This window comes from Diabrotica virgifera, chromosome 7 (assembly GCF_917563875.1).
Source record: "Diabrotica virgifera virgifera chromosome 7, PGI_DIABVI_V3a".
NCBI classification, from domain to species: domain Eukaryota; kingdom Metazoa; phylum Arthropoda; class Insecta; order Coleoptera; family Chrysomelidae; genus Diabrotica; species Diabrotica virgifera.
Genome location: NC_065449.1, coordinates 66,166,488 through 66,186,530, shown reverse-complemented (window position 1 = coordinate 66,186,530; position 20,043 = coordinate 66,166,488).

Below are 20,043 nucleotides of genomic sequence, written 5' to 3'. Positions count from 1 at the left end.
CTTTGCAAACAACTTTACGCATTGTAGCCTTAACCAATCTTATCAGTAACCTATTATATTATATTAAGGGGATGGGTACGTAGTTTTTGCTCCAATGCTATTTAAATGGGATTAATTTTTTTCGAATCCTGAGAGAACTAATAAGTATTTTTGAAAAATTTAAACGCAGAATGAAAGATTACGTTATTAGCGAGGGCCAAAAGTCCCTGAGAACTTCTATAATATTTATTTTAATAAGTTACAGGGGTAAACAACTAAGAGAAAATTTAATGTGATTTTTAATTTCAAATATCTCACTCAAAATAAACTTTTTATTTATTCTAAGGGACTTTCGGCCCTCGGTAATAATTTATTCTTTCATTCTGCGTATAAATTTTTCAAAAATATTTATTGGTTTTTTCAAGATTCGAAAAAAATGAACACAATGTCGGTGGTAATATTTTCCAAATCTATAATTTGTCATACAACGCACTCAGTCGGATAGAATATTGTCAGCATATTGTCAGTCAGACAGTGACAATTTTAAATATTTGACATGGGATCGGGAATATTTTGAGTTGTTGATTAAATAATATTGATAGTGTATTTGATAAATAATTGATTTAAGACGTGAACTTAATAAAAAGTTATTTATTGTTTATTATTTATGGAAGATCCAAGCAGAGAATACACCAGTATATATTCAGTGATCCAAGTATTCTGTTGTTAAAGACGTTCAAAATTTTAAGCTTTTCATAGTAAAAATATATTATTAAAAAATCACTTTATCACTTTTCCTCTTTTCTCGATTGATTATTATTATTTTTGTTGTACCTACAGTAGATAAATTATTACAATCACTGAATACATAGTTAGTGAAAAAATTATCATATTAATTAACTGAATATAAATTAAGGCTATTAGTTATACAAGTAACAGTTATAGAACATTCAAAAGCCATCTTTAAAGTTAATGATGACATTGTCAAGTAAAATTTACATATTACCAGAATTTTACTAGACGTAATTTGCCGCGTAAGGACAGAAAAAGTAGGGATAGCCGTAAAATATTTGCGAATTATGTACCGATGGCCTTATGGTAGGGGAGCAAAGTATGCTAAATGTGCAGTAACTCGAGCGCTTTGGGGACCTATTGGGTTGTAAAGAGTAGGTCCTAAAACCAAAAAAAGTTAAGTAAAATTTTCCATTTTAGTGGGCGCTTGCCATTTTTTAATTTAATTTTCCATTTCCAACAATGGTTTTTTTCCGATTACAACGACATCTATCCATAATTCAAAAAAATGTTTCGAATAAAAGTTACTTATTTTTACGTAAGGAATCCAAATCTGCAATAAAAAATGAGGATTCCTATTTAAGATTTTAAAGTAACCCCCCACCCCACATCCATGGGGGGTCGTGTTTAGTGCCATTCGACAGATTTTTCAAAAATATTGAATAAGTGTATTTTTCAGTTTTTCGATCTGATGTTCATTTCGCGAAATTTCGCGGGATTCGTATTTAAAATATTAAATTTACCCCCCACCCCTCTCCATGGAAAGTCGTGTTTGGTATCATTCGATAGATTTTTAAAAAATATTGAGCACGTATTTTCGAGTTTTTCGATCTGTCGTTAATTTCGCGAAATATTCGCTTTTTTCTTGTGAAACTTTGGGACTCACCCATTTCCTTACGCCCGGCTCAAATCGTCAGATTTTTGAAATATACACTATTTTGCATGTACTTAACTTACCTTATCTTAATCTGACAATTTCGAGTTTTTTTAAGGATAGATTTTTTTTTCGGGCCCCCCTTAACGAACTCCCCTGTGTTAAGAGCCAATATATGGTAGAGGTACATCTGCAGGGTACCAGGTTTCTCACCATGTGCTAATCTGACGCGCTCGAGTGACTGCAAAAATCCCCGCTTGGGCTACTACCATTAAGCATAACTATGAACGATAACAATATTTTTATTTATACATATTAGATTTATTTATAATTATTAAAATTACTGTTTGACTATAAATACTTAAATTTAACTTTATTCAGAAACAGCATAAAGAAAGTCATACAAAATGGCAACAGTTTTACCTTTTGCCATGTATTGGCATTTCTCGAAAGCTACTAGTTATGGTGTAGAATGTGAACTGACAATGAGAATTGCATTTCCAAACAAAACCAAGTTCATGGATGAACCTTAGTCAATTGAACTGTAGATTAACTCATGTATGAGAAATCGGCGCAAATCACGGCTTTGCAATATTCTAAGACGTCCAGCCCCTTCACACCGATAAGTCTCATCATTCAACCACTTCATTCAACCTCTTAACACCATTGATGGATTGCCTTCAACTATTCGTAAAATTTCCCGTAAACCAAAATCGGCCTCTTTCATGCCTCCCTTTTTTTATTACCGACGACCGCGAACTCATGACATTTTTTTTTGGGCAAATCAAAATCATTCCGTAGGGCAGTCAATGAGGGTATGTGACCCCGAATTCCATCCTACTACATCGATTTACTTGATATTTTCACAGTAAGTAGGAAATAGCCCAAGAAACAAAGTCTACCCTATATACTATGGCGCTTTTACCTTGGGAACGGTTTCCACCCCTTCAAGGGAGTGAGAAATTTTTTGGTTAAAATAACCACGGAAATGGCTAAAGAACCTAATTATAAGCAGAAACTCTTCTATTTATAAAATCATACAGAAGTAAAAAACTTCGTTTTTACAATGGTATAAAAAGTTTATTAAAAACCATTAAAAGTCATCCAAAAGGATTCGCAAAACGTTTTCGATCTAGATCAGATCATCTTCAGTGCGTTCTGCTTAGTACATGAAACTAGCAACCTTATGAAATTGGTAACATCGAGAAATATGGTTTACATGATACTTATATAATATTTATAGCGACACCAAGTCGATGTTAAAAGATTGAATGTGTTAGGAGTGCTCAAAGGGCAACATGGTTCCCTGCTCGATAAAAACTTGTGGTTGTTTTGCCAGTTCAATGGACACAGACCCACCACGTTTTCGATAAAAACTTGTAGTTGTTGCCAGTTCAATGGACACAGACCAACACGTGGTTGGTCTGTGTCCATTGAACTGGCAACAACCACAAGTTTTTATCGAGCAGGGAACCATGTGGCCATTGTACTATTGTACAAACGAAGTTTTTTTACTTCTGTATGATTTTTTAATTATGGTATATAGCCAGCTACTGGGATTTTCCCATTGATTTTTTTTCTTCTATATATATACTTTTTTTAAACTCAATATTTTTTGAGTTATTCGTGGTTGAATATTGGCCATTTTCATTGAAAAATGATACCTTTTCGGACGGTTTTTTGCGAATACCTTAAAAACCATGCATCTACCTAAAAAAACTATAAAAATGATTTTTATAGCTTATCAAAGAACAAAGAGATTCGGTCCTTCATAGATCTTCTAGTTATAATAGAAAAAGATATATGGTAGGTGAAAAGAGTTTGTTTTTTTTTGGTGCATGCTCAAAACGGTGTATTCAAATTGAAATAACCGAGAAATGGTCGATTTTAGGTCTATAATATTACCCATATCTTTTATAGCGCTTGAAAAGTCCTTTAAAATGAGAAATATTAAATATGTCGATTACGTTCAAACTAAGCGAGATATGCTGGAAAAAAATTGAGGACTAATGTGTTTTAAGAAAAAATGAGTATATTTAACCCCTCATCCACCAGAATTTAAATGCATCGTTTTCCTTCTACAATAACTTCTATTATAGTGTTATCTCTATGTTTAAAAAGTTGTTTAAAACGGGTTAAAACGGGTTTAGAATGAATGGCTTTTGAAAAAAATAATACCAAATTATAGAGCGCATTTTTAAATTTTCTTACAAATTCTCTTTTTTCTCCATGTAACTCGAAAATGATAAGAGATACGAAAACAATATCATACAAAAATGTAGGGTTTTTTGAGATACAATTTTTGTTTTTGTTTTTCGTTACTGCATCTCTTATTATTTTCAAGTTACATGGAGAAAGAGGAAGATGTTTAAGAAATTTTAAAAATGCGCTCTACAATTTGATCTTATTTTTTTCAAAAACCATTCATTTTAAACCCGGCCAACTTTTTAAACAGAAATAACACTATAATAAAAGGTGTTGTAGAAGGAAAATGATGCATTTAAATTCTGGTGGATGAGGGGTTAAATATACTTCTCATTTTTTCTTAAAATGCATTAGAGATCAATTTTTCGTAGCAAATCTTACTTAGTTTGAATGTAATCGACATTTAATATTGCTAATTTTAAAGGTCTTTTCAAGAACTATAAAAGGTATTGGTAGCATTATACACCTAAAATCGACCGTTTCTCTATTATTTTACGTTGAATACACCGATGTGAGCATGCACAAAAAAACCAAACTTTTTTCACCCACCATATCGCTTTTGTAATATACCTAGAAGATTTATGACGGAACAAGTCTCTTTGGTTTTTTATAAGCTACAAAAATGTTTCGTACAGTTTTTTTAGTTAGATGCATAGTTTTTAAGGTATTCGCAAAAAACCGTTAGAAAAGGTGTTATGTTTCAATGAAAATGTCCAATTTTCAACCACGAATAGCTCAAAAGTTTGAGTTTTAAAAAAAATATAGAGAACAGTTTTTGGTTATTTTGGGAACCACCCCCAAGAGAAAAGCTCACATCGACATAGGGTACACTTTAAATTAGGAGATAACTAGAGGCTATTCCAAAAATTTCATTAAATTCATGCAGTAGGATAGAATTCGGAGGTAATATACTGTTCTTGCTCTCATTGACTGGCGTACCGAAATGACTTAAAATTACAAATAAACTAAAGTTAAATACACTGAAATAAAAAAACAGTTAAGGCTTTGCATTTTTTTGACAACTAGTATATTTTAGTACCTACACGAAATAATAAATCTCCTTTTACTTATTTAAATTTTAGATTAGGTCACTAAATAACATTTCTAGATAAGAGACACGAGAGTTTAAGTGTAAAATATTCATAAGTGCTTCATCAATAATCAAATAAAGCGTGAAGTGCCAAATAAGTACTAAAAGAGATAAGAAAAAACAAATTTCCATCTGCCATCCAATTTTGAATATGTCCAAGCTATCGACTACTGGTCATTTCCTGAGGTTTCACCAACATCGTCGGCATTGCTTTTAATGGTTTACAACTGCCGCTAGTATAGTTAAGCAGAAAACTTTAAATGGGAGTAATAAACTTAAATTTCAAGAATTAACGACTGTATTTAAATCCAACCTTGAAATTAGTCATTAACTTTTTTAGAGCGCTAGCTAGATATTTCGTAATGCGCACAAAGGGCGGTGCTTTTAATTTAAATAAGTTACTCTCGAGCAGCACTAATTGCTGTTATTAAAAATAAGTAATACACGCTAAAACATGTTATTATAGGTATAATTAAGTCAAAATCTGTTTCAGCTTGATGAATCGCAACCAAAATAGTAAAGAAACTCTAATTGAGGTGGGTTGTAAATATTTTGAAACGTAAATATAATCAAATATTAACATATTTTTTTATTCAAGTCTGCCTCCTTCTCAGCTTTTCGCTTTATATGAGACATAGGAAGATTTAGACAAATTAATCAGGAAATAAAAATATATACATAAAGGACAAGAACGGAGCAGAAAATAGAGTAAGAAAAACAAGAAATCAAGAAGACAAAAATAGGGCAAACCGACTGAATCAACAAGTCAAGCTGGCACTAATAGAACATAGAAGCCATAAGTGGGACAATTACGTAAAAAAATGAACAAAGCGAACCAAACCATTCAAGAAATATGGAGGCTCTAAAAAACTTTAAGAAACTTAAGAAAGTCTGCCTCCTTTTCAGCTTTTTGTCTTATTTGAAACTAACATGAGAAGATATATAGATATTAATCAGGAAATAAAAAGAACAAGAAATCAGGAAAATAAAAATAGGTCAAACTGACTGAATCGACAAGTCAAACAGACACTAATAGAACAAAGAAACCAAAAGTGGGACAATTAGGTAAAAGAAATGGAGGATTGAAGTCAAAATATGCAAGAAATATGGATGCTCTAAAGAACTTTAAGAAACGAGAGAAAACTCATTCCCCCACTATACGTAGAAAATGGAAAAGAGAATGCCGAGGTGATGAGAAGTACTCTTGATGAAGAGTATACTTAATTATCACTAATACGAAGACATACTTTATCGAAGAAGTCGAAGAAACAGAACTAGGATCGCTCGAATAACAAGAAGAAATAATAAATCTCACATTATACAAAGAGAAATAAGTGAACAGTTCAGAAAAATTTCACCAAAGAAGTCCCGAACAAATCCCAAAAAACGGGCAAGAGGGGCTACATTATTGAGCGCCGAGTCACCGAATTGGACGTAGAGAAACTACATGAAGAGTACAGGGGGAAAATAAGGCCTGTTACTTTTTCATGAATTTTGGCATTTCTCACCATGTGGTAGTAAAACCTGAAGAGGACTATCAAATAGCCTATCGATTCAGGACAATAACCAGCAGGGCACCTGTAAGAGGCACTGGCGCCTGTGTGCAAAAAAGGATTTTGGCACCCCGTAAGACATTTTGGATCATGTTTTTTATTTATTTTTTGAAGGTAGGTGCTTGAAATAAACCAGAAAACTGAACATTAGAATGTAAGTTTCACCCCTTCTCGGAGGTGAAAAAACATACGTTCAAAAAATACTTTTCAGTACTCTGTCAATACTTTTCAATAGTTTTCAAGTTATTTGCGAGTAAATTATTTATGTTCCCTTTTCAAAAAAAAACAAGTTTTTAGACGGATTTTCGCAAATAACTCAAAAAGTAAGTATTATATCAAAAAAATATAGCTTATAAAAAAGTGAAAAAAAAAATGGTCTAAGTACCCATGTATGAAGTCTGCAAACCCAGTAGAAGCAGAGTTGTAACTGATGAAAAGGAGGTTCTTATTCGTCAAATTACAAATCAAATATTTCAACGTAAAATAACCAAAAAATCAAGCACTTATCAGGGAAAACTCGTTACAACTTTTTTAAAGTTTTTAAAAGAAGCTATATTTTTTTAACATCAAAAGTAAGTAAGTAAGTTAAAAATAATGTTGGTTCCTTTTTTTGGTAAAAAAATCATGAAAACCACCCCCTAATTAGCATCCCAAATGAAATTAATCGTTACTGCTTCACCACAAGTTTCATCGGTTTAAAGTGCTTATTTTTGAAAAGGCTATAGTTAAAAGGGCCAAAAAGTTTAACGAGTCACTAATCATGAATGTATGCAAAACTTGAACAGCCATCTCTTCCAATTTTTTTCTTACAAGAAATCAAAACATCCAAAATATTCAGAAAAGCAAAATCTACATTTTTTACTGCTTAAGATTTTTGGTATTACTAATTAATTTTAAAGTTATTTGAAAAAAGAAATTTTTTCAAGATTGAAAAAAAATTACTTTAAAACCAAATTTTTTCAAAAATAAGCACTTTAAACCGATGAAACTTACAGATCATACTCGTATAAATAAAGCTTTTCTTAAACATTTTAAAGAAGTTGTAATGAGTTTTCCCCGAAAAGTGCTTAATTTTTTGGTTATTTCACGTTGAAAGATTCGATTTGGAATTTGACGAATAAAAACCTACTTTTCATTAGCTACAACTCTGATTTCTACTGGGTTTTGCAGACTTCATATTATTATATAAATTATTTTTTTAACTTTCTTTTAAGCTATATTATTGCTAAGAGTATTTTTTCGATAAAATAATTAGTTTTTAATTGCGAAAAACCGTCTAAAAACGGGGTTTTTTTGTTGAAAAATGAACTCACTCACACGCAAATAGCTCGAAAAGAATTGACTTAGTGAAAATCTCTATACAACAAAAGTTGCTTAGAATTAGTCAGTTTATCCAATTCCGGACTTATTTTGAACGAATTTTTTCTCACCCCCGAGAATACCCCCAGGTATTCTCGGGCGTATTCCCCTGAGAATACCCCTTTTACCCCCAGAGTAAAAGCACACATCGGTACAGTAGGTATCACTTCTTGTCTTGTTAGCTATGTGTATGACAAATTTTATGTCAATACAGTGGAACCCCGATAAGTCGGCCCCTGATAACTTGGAAGTCCGGCTAACCCGGACCGATTTTCATCAGACAAACATTTCAACAGTAAAAATGTATGTAATATAATATTTGAGAGATAATGGGTATTTGTGTAATTTGAACTATGTATACGACAGTAAAAATTACTCATGGCACACAACGTTCATTGTTTCGGATTATCGGAAACAACAGGTACCTGTTATTCCTTTATCGGAAACAACAGGTACCTGTTATTCCTTTATTTATTTCAAACTGTCTTAGCATTGTTTAAAAAAGACTAGAAGACTATTTAAAAAAAAATTTAAACAATGGTCTAAGTCTCCATTGTTCTTTCTCCATTGTTCTTAAATCGCCACCGCCTACAAAAATTATAACTCCGAAAAATGCCGTTAAGAGTAGAACTTTCAATGAACGCCGCGAAAAATTTTATTTTCAATTATATGATTGTGAAAATTATAATCCCTAATAAAGTGTTAGCGAAAAATTTTTTTTTGAGGAGTATCAGCAAAAACATCATTTCTGTTTGTGGGTCCACGAAAATTATAATTACTAGAAAGTTCTCAGAAATAATTGATTTCGTCGGCAGAAACAGAAAGGGAAATAATTGTTTTCGTCGGCATCTATTATGAACTAAATCTTTTCGTTATAAATATTTTGTGAGTTATAATCTTCGCGGACACGCATATAAAAACAAATTGTATCGCCAACACTTATCAAAGAGTTATTATTTTCACTGGAAGTGTATTAGGAATCACATTAATCATAGGTACCAGCGAAATAACATAACATCGTTCCGATTGTGACCGTATTGTGTGCATCTAGTACAGTCGTATTTCAATGATAACTGAGTTTATCTGTGAGTATACCGTATTTTATTAATTTTTACCATATTCTCCGGCTAACCCGGATTTTCGATAACCCGGATCGGCCGTGGTCCTGATTAATCCGAGTTATCGAGGTTCCACTGTATAAGCGGTTCTTTAAAATTGACAACAAAACCGTGGGTAAATGGACTATTATTAGTAGGCTAAAATATCAAAATGAAACAAACAGAATAAAAGCATAACAAAATAAATTAAAATGCTTGACTACCTGAATATACTAATAAAATTTCGTGTGTGTTTAAACTGAATCCTATTTAATTTCTCAACTTTTATTTTAAAATTAATTTTTGTTCTTTTATTTCCTTGCTTTTTTTGCAATTTTTGACCCCGGGTTTAGGCGCCCCTAAAGGATAACGCCCGTGTGCATTTGCACACTTTGCACATATGGTAGCGGGGGCCCTGATAACCAGAAAGGTTATTTAAAACCAGGTTATTTAAAAAGGTTATTTTATATATAGTCCATTGAAATGTTACATTTAGTGTGCACATTTCTTAGAGGAGTCAATTTTATTTTTTTAATGTGTAGGGGGGTTCAGTAGAAGCTTAAGTTCAAGTTTTTGGGGTTGAGGCCCTTGTCCCCCGGCCGCCATCTTGGAAAAAGAGGTGCAAAGGGCTTTCGCGCTATATCTCGTAAACTAGCTACCCTACAGAAAATTTAATTTCACATAAAATGAAGCAAATTAAATTTTCTACAATTTTATATCTATTACTTTTTATCGTAAAGTGACCAACAAAAAAGTTATAAACAAAAATAAGAGAAAATTTTGTAAGAAATTTCCTTTTGGAGGTTATAACTTTTTTTACGTTCATTTCACAATGAAATAACATCATAGCGATTTTGTAGAGGATTTTACAATAAACAATTTTCACTATAAAGTTGTTTAATTTTATTTATTATCTAGGTTTTACAGCGCTCCAAACTTGACCAGATTCTCGAATTCTCGTAGAAAAATAATGCTTTTCTATCTATACAGGGTGTCCTAGACTAATTTACCCACACTATATCTCTTAAACGAATAGAGATTTTCGAATACACTATAATATGGCGTACAAAAAAATCATCCCCTAAATAATCATCCCTTAGTTACAACCCCTAACTTTAATTTTTTTAATAGCACCCTGTATATTTTTTTAATGTTTCGGATGTGGTCTTTTATCGTCTATTCAACAAATTTTTGAAAATAAAATCGGTTCGTAAATAACCTAGAAACTATCAGTTTATTTTTGTTAAATTGTGTGTCCCAGACTAATTTATCCAGGCTATATTTCTTAAACGAATAGATATTTTTGAATGGCACAAAAACTGATCTATTCCATTTGTAATACACTTTCATATGGCGTAGAAAAAATGCATCCCCTAAATATTCATCCCTAACTTACAGGGTGCTATTTAAAAAAATAAAGTTAGGGGTTGTAACTAAGGGATGAATATTTAGGGGATATTTTTTTCTACGCCATATTAAAGTGTATTACAAATGTAATAGATCAGTTTTTGTCCCATTCGAAAATCTCTATTCGTTTATGAAATATAGCCTTGATAAATTAGTCAGGGACACATAATTAACAAAACTAAACTGATATTTTCTTGGTTATTTACGAACCGATTTTATTTTCAAAAAATGTGTTGAATAGACGATAGAAGACCACATCCAAAACTATAAAAAAATATACAGGGTGCTATTAAAAAAATTCAGACTCAACTTCAGACTCAACGCCAACGCGGAAGATCTCCACAGCGATGGGCGGACATTACTAAAAAGCTTCTCAACAAACAGTATACTGAGGCAATACATGTAACTGAAGACCGCGACCAGTGGAGAAATATTATCAATCAAACTGTCCGAGCTGCTGAAGCCCAATTATGAACCACAACACATCTACTAAGATGTTAATGACTATGATGATGATTAAAAAAATTAAGTTAGGGGTTGTAACTAAGGGATGATTATTTAGGGGATGATTTTTTGTAAGCCATATTAAAGTGTATTACAAGTAGAATATATCACCGTTTGTCCCATTCGAAAATCTCTATTCGTTTAAGAGATATAGCGTGGGTAAATTAGTCTGGGACACCCTGTATATTAGACGAGCGGCATTAACCGTTATGCCAACCATGAAATCAAATTTAAGGTGAATGATCAATTTTGGTCTATTTTTATGTTTTCGAGGTCGCTGAATCCGAATATGAAGTTTATTTTTATCTAGAGTTGGTGGAACATGTTAAAAAAATAAATTTTATACAAAAATGCCAAAAATCAATTTTGATGATTTTTCAAATTTACCTCGCTGTATCTTGGGTCGCGGTAAATATATCCTTTTAAAAATTTTACTGTGTCATGTTTGAAGTATGTAGATAACAATGAAATTTGTCCAAAATGTTTAAAGACATTAAAAAAGGAGTTGTTAATTTATTAACATTTTGTCATCATATTTCGTTAGTTTCATGTTTACTTAAAAAAGTTGAGTGACAAACTTCTTAGTTTATAATTTTAACCAACACAACAATCAAATATAATTCATGAAGAAGTTTTTTGGAAAATTTTAAGTCAAAATATATAATAGGAAAAAGTTATGTTACTTCATATACAAGCGGCACACCCCAAAAAACGCTTATATCTCGAGATCCTGACCACGGTGTGGCGAATGGCTAATTTTTGTCATACTTTATGATTTTGATATCAAAACTCGTTTTTTGCTCTGCTTAAGAATTTTGCACTTTGCGGTTGCGTCATTCTTCTTCTGAAGCGGCGAATTTGACCTCAAACAACTTCTTGGGCCTTTTCTATATATGCTTAGAGTTATAAGTTTTATAGTGGGAAGAAAGGTCAAAAACAGATTAATAATAGCATAGGAATGTTAAAATCATAATAAATTGTATGAATAAAAAATATATATAGATAGAAAAGTAAGCTTAACTTTTATTTTTATTGGATCCCTATGAGCATTCGAGAATCTGGTCAAGTTTGGAGCGCTGTAAAACCTATATAAATAAATAGAATTAAACAACTTTATAGTGGAAATTGTTCGCTGAAAAACCATCTACAAAATAGCTATAATGTTATTTTATTTTAAAATGAACTGCAAAAAAGTTATAACATCCAAAAGGAAACTTGTTAAAAAAAATTTACATATTTTTGGTTATATTTTTTTTGTTGGTCACTTGACGATAAAAAGTAATAAAAACAAAATTGTGGAAAATTTAATTTGCTACGTTTTATGTTTAATTAGATTTTCCGTAGGGTTGGTAGTTTACGAGATATAGCTCGAAACCCCTTTGCACCCCATTTCCAAGATGGCGACCGGGGGACAAGGATGGCGACCCCAAAAACTTGAACTTAAGCTTCTACTGATCCCCTCTACACATTAAAGAAATAAAATTGACTCCTCTATGAAATGCAAGGTACGGCCTAAAAAATGTAACATTTTAATGGACTAATAACCAAAGTCTGTATAAATTTTCTAAGAATTTGTAACCAGGCGAAGAACGGGGATTGTCTACACGCTACCAAAAAAAAAAACAGGGAATGTCAGCAGCTTTTTGGGGATTATTAAATTATAGGTCTGGATCCCGCGTATGAAAAAAAAGTTGATTAATAGCAAGCTGAAAATTTGTTAATAGGTTAAGGGTGTCTAGTCGGATAAACTTTGATATATGGGAACACTGAAACAGGGGCAGTTTTAATTGTGGAACAGATTAAAAATTTGGAACGGTAAGACCACGAAAACGGCACATTTATTTTGTCCGACAGAATAGACTTAAACTCTCCGAACAGAGATTAAACTCTCATGCAAAAATCAGACTGCTATTTATCACCTGTCACAATTCCTGTCATTTGAAATATTCTACATGTTCCACTCATTAAAACGCCCATTTGGTGAAAAATAGCAGTCTGATTTTTGCATGAGAGTTTAATCTCTGTTCGGAGAGTTCAAGTCTATTCTGTCGGACAAAATAAATGTGCCGTTTTCGTGGTCTGACCGTTCCAAATTTTTAACCTGTTCCACAATTAAAACTGCCCCTGTTCCAGTGTTCCCATATATCAAATTTTATCCGACTAGACACCCTTAAGCTATTAACAAAATTTCAGCTTGCTATTAATCAACTTTTTTTTCATACGCGGGATCCAGACCTATTAATAAGTTCATATTAGATTAATATTACGGTATGCGGCAAAATAAACAGTACTGAAATTCGTATGCCTCAAATTTGTAGCTGTCAGGCGCCGAAACGTACTGAGTGGTTTCCGAACGTCGGTCGTTATAACATATATGAATGTCGTAATAATGTTAGGTGCTGTAGAATAGTTCTCAGTTTTGCAGAAAAAATTTTTATGGTGGAGTACTATTTTCGGTCATACGGAAAAGGACACGAAAAGGGTCCAAGCGTAAAATCAACAATGGTTTAAGCAGGAAGGGACAACCTGTCACTGCGCGATCATTTTGGAAGTTGCCACTCACCAGAACTAACGACACCAGATGCGTACATGTGAGGAATGCTGAAGGAGTCAGACAGATTCACCGTCTACCATTTCGGAATTGAGGACTAGAATTAAAGATTTTTTCGTGCCAGAGGCAGTGGCGGATCTAGAGATTTGCCTTGGGAGGGAAGATTTCCTTATAGGGGAACTTCCAATAAAAAAAAACAACCAAAAAACATAAAAAGAATAAACTCAGATTACATAAAAGACATAAATAATAACTTATAGGCATTAAGTTCCCTTAATTTCCCCAACTAGCGTGTTTAATGAATTGAATTTGTCGTCCTGTGGCTTCGGTTCCAAAATTAACACATAATTTTAAAATTCTTATTTTGTAATGAAACATTTTTTGTTTGTTCTTTTCTGCTTTATGGTTGCTTTTAGAACATCTTAAATAAAAAGCTTTTCTTTTTTTACAAACAATGTATTGAAATTAACAATTTAACATCATAAATCTAAACATCTAAACAAACAACTGATTTAAACAAACTAACATTTATAAATATTTAAATTTATATTAATTATAAATAAATGACGGAATTGAAATTTTTAAAGTTCAAGAAAGTACTATTACCGAGTACTAGTATCGAGTATTGCCTCTTCTGGCACCCGTTCTACCGTTCTTCTTATTTCTTCTTGATCAATTTGATTCCACATTTCAACTAACCGCAAAAACAGTTCATCTAATGTGTTTGGTGCATTAGGTAATTGTCGTAGTCGTCTGCCTATGATGTCCCAAATATGTTCTATTGGGTTGAGGTCGGAACTTCTCGCAGGTCAATCAAAGGCAGGAATTCCAACCTCCTGACGATATTGCTGTACAATGCTTGCCATGTGTGGTCTGGCATTATCTTGCATAAGCATGAAATTATCCCCAATAAATGGTGCAAATGGCACGACATGCTCTTCTAAAATGTCTGCTATATACCTCTGCGATGTAAGCCGCCCGCGATCTATTCTAACTAATTCTGTACGAGCCTCCAAATTAATCCCACCTCACACCATTGCCGAGCCGCCCCTATACTGTACAGTCCCTACGGTGTTGCACTGTGCGTAGCGTTCCCCAGGCCTTCTGTACACTTCTGTTTCTCCTGTCATCAGAAAAAAACAGTACCTGGATTCATCGGTGAACAATATTCTTCCCCAATCATCATTATTCCAATCAACATGTTCACGAGCAAAATGCAATATTTGCCTTCTATGGTCTCTGGTCAATAATGGGCCAGTTGGTGGCCCTTCCAGGGCGTAGGTCGTTTTTTCAAGTCTTCTTCTAATCGTATTTTGGCTGATTCTAAATTTATAACGATCCAAAAATTCATTTTGTAGAGAAGTACTGGTAAAAAACCTTTGTCTCAGTGTACAAAGTGTAAAAAACCGGTCTTGATTAGGAGTTGTAACCCTTCTGCGGCCTGGACCTGGTCCTCTCGAGTTACATTAAAATTTGTTGATTTACCAGGTTTTTAAAATTATGCGTTAATTTTGGGGCGCAGTGTATATTTTTATGTATGAACAAATTTTTTTCTTTAATTTTGGACCTTGTTAGGAGGAAAATTTTTTCATTTTCCCTCCCCATAGATCCACCATTGGCCAGAGGGCATTTTTAACATCTGTTTTATCGGGAACGTTTGTCGTCGTGAATAATGTTTGCAAGGCTATATATAATGTATACTAGATATATAAATAATCATAAACACTTCAATATTTATTTCAGTATTGTTTATTTAGCCGCATACTGTATATTAAGAAGATACAATAATAATTGCTAGAATTCTGCTAAAAATCTCCTAAATAGTTTTTAGATATCACAAGAATTAAACCTTTACTGGTGTTTATCTCGATGTATAAAATGTGACATTCCTTTTTTCCACCTGTACTCTTCATATGGAGTGGGAATAGAGGGCCTCACGCTGGACTGCATTGTTCGAAGTACGATTTGGTGTTGGAGTGATTTCTGCTTACACGAGTTAATAAAATACTCCTCGTCCTAACGAATATCATTCTCAAGGAGTGTGTACGTCTCTCAAGCTGGGTTAAACACTATTGCTTGTTAGTCTTCTTCTTTTTCTTCTATTTGTATAGACTTGACTCTGTTTTTTCAATGTGCCACTAGTAAGTTGTCGTTCCATCGTTTTCGTGGTCTTCCCATTGATCGTCTTCCTATTGGGGAACCGTCTTTCGCTATCCTGACTACTCAATTTGTTGTCATGCGGCTTATGTGGTCATTCCATTCTATTCTTCTGTTTCTTACCCAGTTATTAATGTTATCCACCTTGCATCTCCGTCGTATATCTGCACTTCTAGCTCTGTCCCATAGAAAGAGTCTTATCATCGATTTTTCGAAGGATTTTCATCTCTGCTGTTTCAAGGGGTCTTTTTGTCCTCTCTGTGTCGGGTCGTGTTTCTGCCGCGTATGTCATCATTGGTCTGATGACTGTTTTGTAAATTCTGCCTTTCATTTCTTTTCCGATATTTTTAGTTCTCCATATTGTGTTATTCAGGCAACCTACGGCTTTGTTTGCTTTATTTACTTGATCTTACATTTCTGTTTCGAGCCTTTTGTAGCTAGATAGTGTGATGCCTAGGTATTTAAACTCCATCACTTGTTCTATTATCTGACCTTTCATCTCTAATTTACATCTTATTGGATCTGCTGTTATAACCATGCATTTTGTCTTTTTTGGAGAAATTAACATGTTAAATTTTCTGGCGGTTATGTTAAATTGGTGCAGCAAATGTTGTAAATCATCTTCACATTGAGAGATTAGTTTTGCATCGTCTGCATAGCAGATTATTTTTGCATCGTCTGCATAGCAGATTATTTTAATTTGTTTGTCTCTCATTTGTTATCCTTTTTTAGTTCTTACTTTTTTTAATATATTGTCCATGATCAGGTTGAACAATAAAGGACTCAAGGAATCCCCCTGTCTCATCCCATTGCCGGCTTCAATTGGGTCAGTCAGTTCATCTTCCACTTTTACTTTTATTGTGTTGTTCTGGTAGATGTTTTCGATTGTTTTAATTATTCCTAGAGGTACCTCTCTCGCTTGCTATAGCTTGTTTGCTTATATACTTGTTTGCTAGTGTATGGTGATTTCATCAAACCCGTTTTTCTACTACTAATCACTTGTTTAGAAGTAATATTTTATTTTTCTTTCTACTCTTCAGTCCAATCATTATGTTTGTGATTTGTGTGGTTGCCCTTTGGTTTTACTTTTTTTGTCTCTTCGTTAAGGTCATCCGACTCATATGTGACTTTCATGTGCAGTTTTGCTATGTGGTATTGAGATCAGTTTTTAAAAATGTCCTTAAAATCTGCTTTGGTTTTATCACAGCGTGTTACCTACACCTTCATCTTTTTTAAAACAAGCACAAACAAATCAACGGAATGTTTAAAGTTATTGTAAATGTTTATTGTAGGTACTACACAATTTCAAAACTTGCCATTAGGATTTTTGACTATTTAAATAATTTTTTATCTTTTTTTTTAATACATTTTGGTAGTATCACTCTTCTACTTTCATTTGGCATACGCAGATTGGCTTATCTTCATTATCTTCTGTCTTATGTTATTGCAAAACAAATGTCTTTGGGATAAACAAACAGAATAAATTTTAAACTAATTAATGGAGCAGTCTCAAATTTTGAGGGTTTGTTAAGTACCCCAATAACCAACATTGGGTGAAACACCAAAGTTCTAAGGTAGTTTTATTTAAAGTTATTAACAAGTATCGATTTTTACGCTTTTTATTTTATTTTGCAGTTTTCGTGGCAACAAATTAACTTTTTAACTTCCAAATCGACATTTTGAATTTGAGGGTTTTTCAATGTTCTAAAAAATTTAATTTTGTAATTTTAAATTAACTATTTAGCTTTTTAATAAAGTGCAAAAATCGAAGAAAAAGGGTTTTCTGTGCTAAATTGTTATTAATTAAAAAAAGGCTCTGAACTCTAGACAGGAAACAGGTAGATTTTCATCCTATAATAACTAAAAAAGTTGTCAGCTACCTGGATATTTCAGTGTCCCGAACATGGTCTATGTCTTGCTTATTTCCCTGGAGTAATAATAATAATAATAATAATGTATGGGAGTTTATAATAATAATAGTGTAGTAACCTGTGGGAGTTTTTGTCCTGTGGGAGTTTTTGTCAGTTCTTCTATCAGGCGCGGCCTCCTGCGAATGGGGGATGCTTTCTGGGTATTCGTAGCGCCAGTACCCAGAGAGTAGCAGGGATACTTGCCGTGGAACAAAAACTGACACCTGGCAGTAGGTATAAAATGCACACCCATGAGAATGGAGAATAATAATTTATGTTTAGGATCGCTGCCTGGGGATCGCCAGGGCACGTCTGGAGCCGGCGCTGGACGTGACAGCATGCGGGACGTCGGTGGCAGGATGTTGAGGAGGCGGGCCCCTGTCATACAATTAGCTACAGCCCAACCACAACCACAACCACAAGCGAGCCAAACAACAACAAGAGCTCCAACCGCCGAAGGTGCTGCGCTGGATCATCAGCCGGCGCTCACTCAAGCGGGACGGCCGAGGCAGCGCATGAAATGGACTGTGTCCATTAATGAAAACATTTTGCGCTTCTACTACAAGGTGACAAACCTCGGTCAAGAAACAATCGGCTACCGACAACAGCTGTATGCCGAATTTTGCAGGACGTACCCAGATATTCAAGTATCGGAGCAACGAGTATCAGACCAATACCGGGTAATTATAAGAAACAACCTTATCCCAGAGACTAGACGCAATATCATCAGAAGCGAAGTCGAACGGGAGATTCATAACGATGTTGTAATTGAAGATCAAGTCCCCAATGAAATTCATGAGCAGATTCCTGAGCTTGCCATACAAGAAACTCAACCTGACAATACAGAGCAGGAAAACAACGAGCTACATGATAACCTAGTAAGCGAAATGACACGTGCTGTACAGGAGTTTAATGGAACAAACCCACTTAGCAGACCACCGCTACCACGAATAAACTCTTGTAAGAAACTAGGGGCGCTGTTACAAATTGTGAACACTGAAGTCCTACCCAATTATGTCGTAGAAGCCCACACATTAGAATATTTCCACATGCTAATCTACTGTGCAGCAACAGCAATTGCTAATGTAATGGGCGTTAAGATCAGAACACGACGGGGTACTAACAACGGAAGGACTGGTAACAGAATTGCACCCTGGGAAAAAAGACTGCTCGGAAAGATTGAATTGCTGCGCAGGGATATTGGTCAAGTCACAGAATATATACGAGGTGTAAGAAGTACAAGAGTCATCAGGAGAGCTGAAGAAATAATACGGAATACTGCAAGACACTCAAGATACGATCCAGAAAACAACACAGCCCAACAGTGCCTGGATACATTAAAACAAAGACTCTCAGTTTATTCAGGACGACTAAGAAGGTACAAAGTGAGTAGCAACCGAAAATCCGACAATGCCCTTTTTGAGACTGCTGAGAAGGCGTTCTATCGGAAACTCAATTCCACCGTAGAAAATCTCGATAAGTCTTACCCAAGCCAAGAAGAAATTCATGAGTTTTGGGGAAATCAACTTTCCACACCAGCTGCTCTTAACAATAATGCTGGATGGATAGAAGATACGGCACAGAACTGCCAACACTACACTACTACTCTCTATGAACCCTTCACCACTGAAGAAGTCTCAAATATCCTCAAAGAGCTTCATAACTGGAAATCTCCTGGACCAGACGGAGTTCAAAACTTTTGGCTCAAGAAGTTCTCGAGTGCTCATGAATGCTTATCAACACTAATTAATCATGTTATTTCTAATCCGCAGGATATACCATCATTCCTAACTCAGGGAACCACTTATTTAATACCGAAGGATCAAAATAACACCCAAGATCCAGCAAAATACCGCCCAATTACTTGCCTTCCAACTTTGTATAAATTGGTCACATCCTGTGTAGCCCGGCGTATCTACCAACACTGTGCTCTGAACAATATCATAGAGCCTCAACAGAAAGGATGCGCTAAGGGTTCCATGGGTTGCAAAGAACAACTTATCATCGACTCAGTCATTTCTAATCAAGCATATTCCAAAAAGAGGAATCTATTTACTGCTTTTATTGATTACAAGAAGGCCTTTGATTCAGTGCCGCATGAATGGCTTATATATATTTTGAGAATATATAAAGTCGATGATAATATAGTGACCTTTTTACAACATATAATGACAGAGTGGAAAACTAGAATTCACCTTCAAATACCTGGTGAAAGTAACATCGAAACTGAAAATATCGTAATCAGCCGGGGCCTGTTTCAAGGAGATTCGTTGAGTCCTCTGTGGTTCTGTCTAGCAATGAACCCACTATCTCAGCTATTGAACTCCTCAGATGCAGGTTTTAGCATCAAAAATAACAACAATGTGGTGGCGAAGCTTAATCATTTATTGTACATGGATGATTTGAAATTAATGGCTTCCACTCGAAACCAACTCGACGAGATGCTAAAAACTGTAGAAACTTTTTCTAATGATATTAATATGCACTTCGGACTAGATAAGTGTCGTATTTTAAATATAGTCAGAGGAAAAGTACAGCCCGGAGGATTCGATATGCAAAATGGCC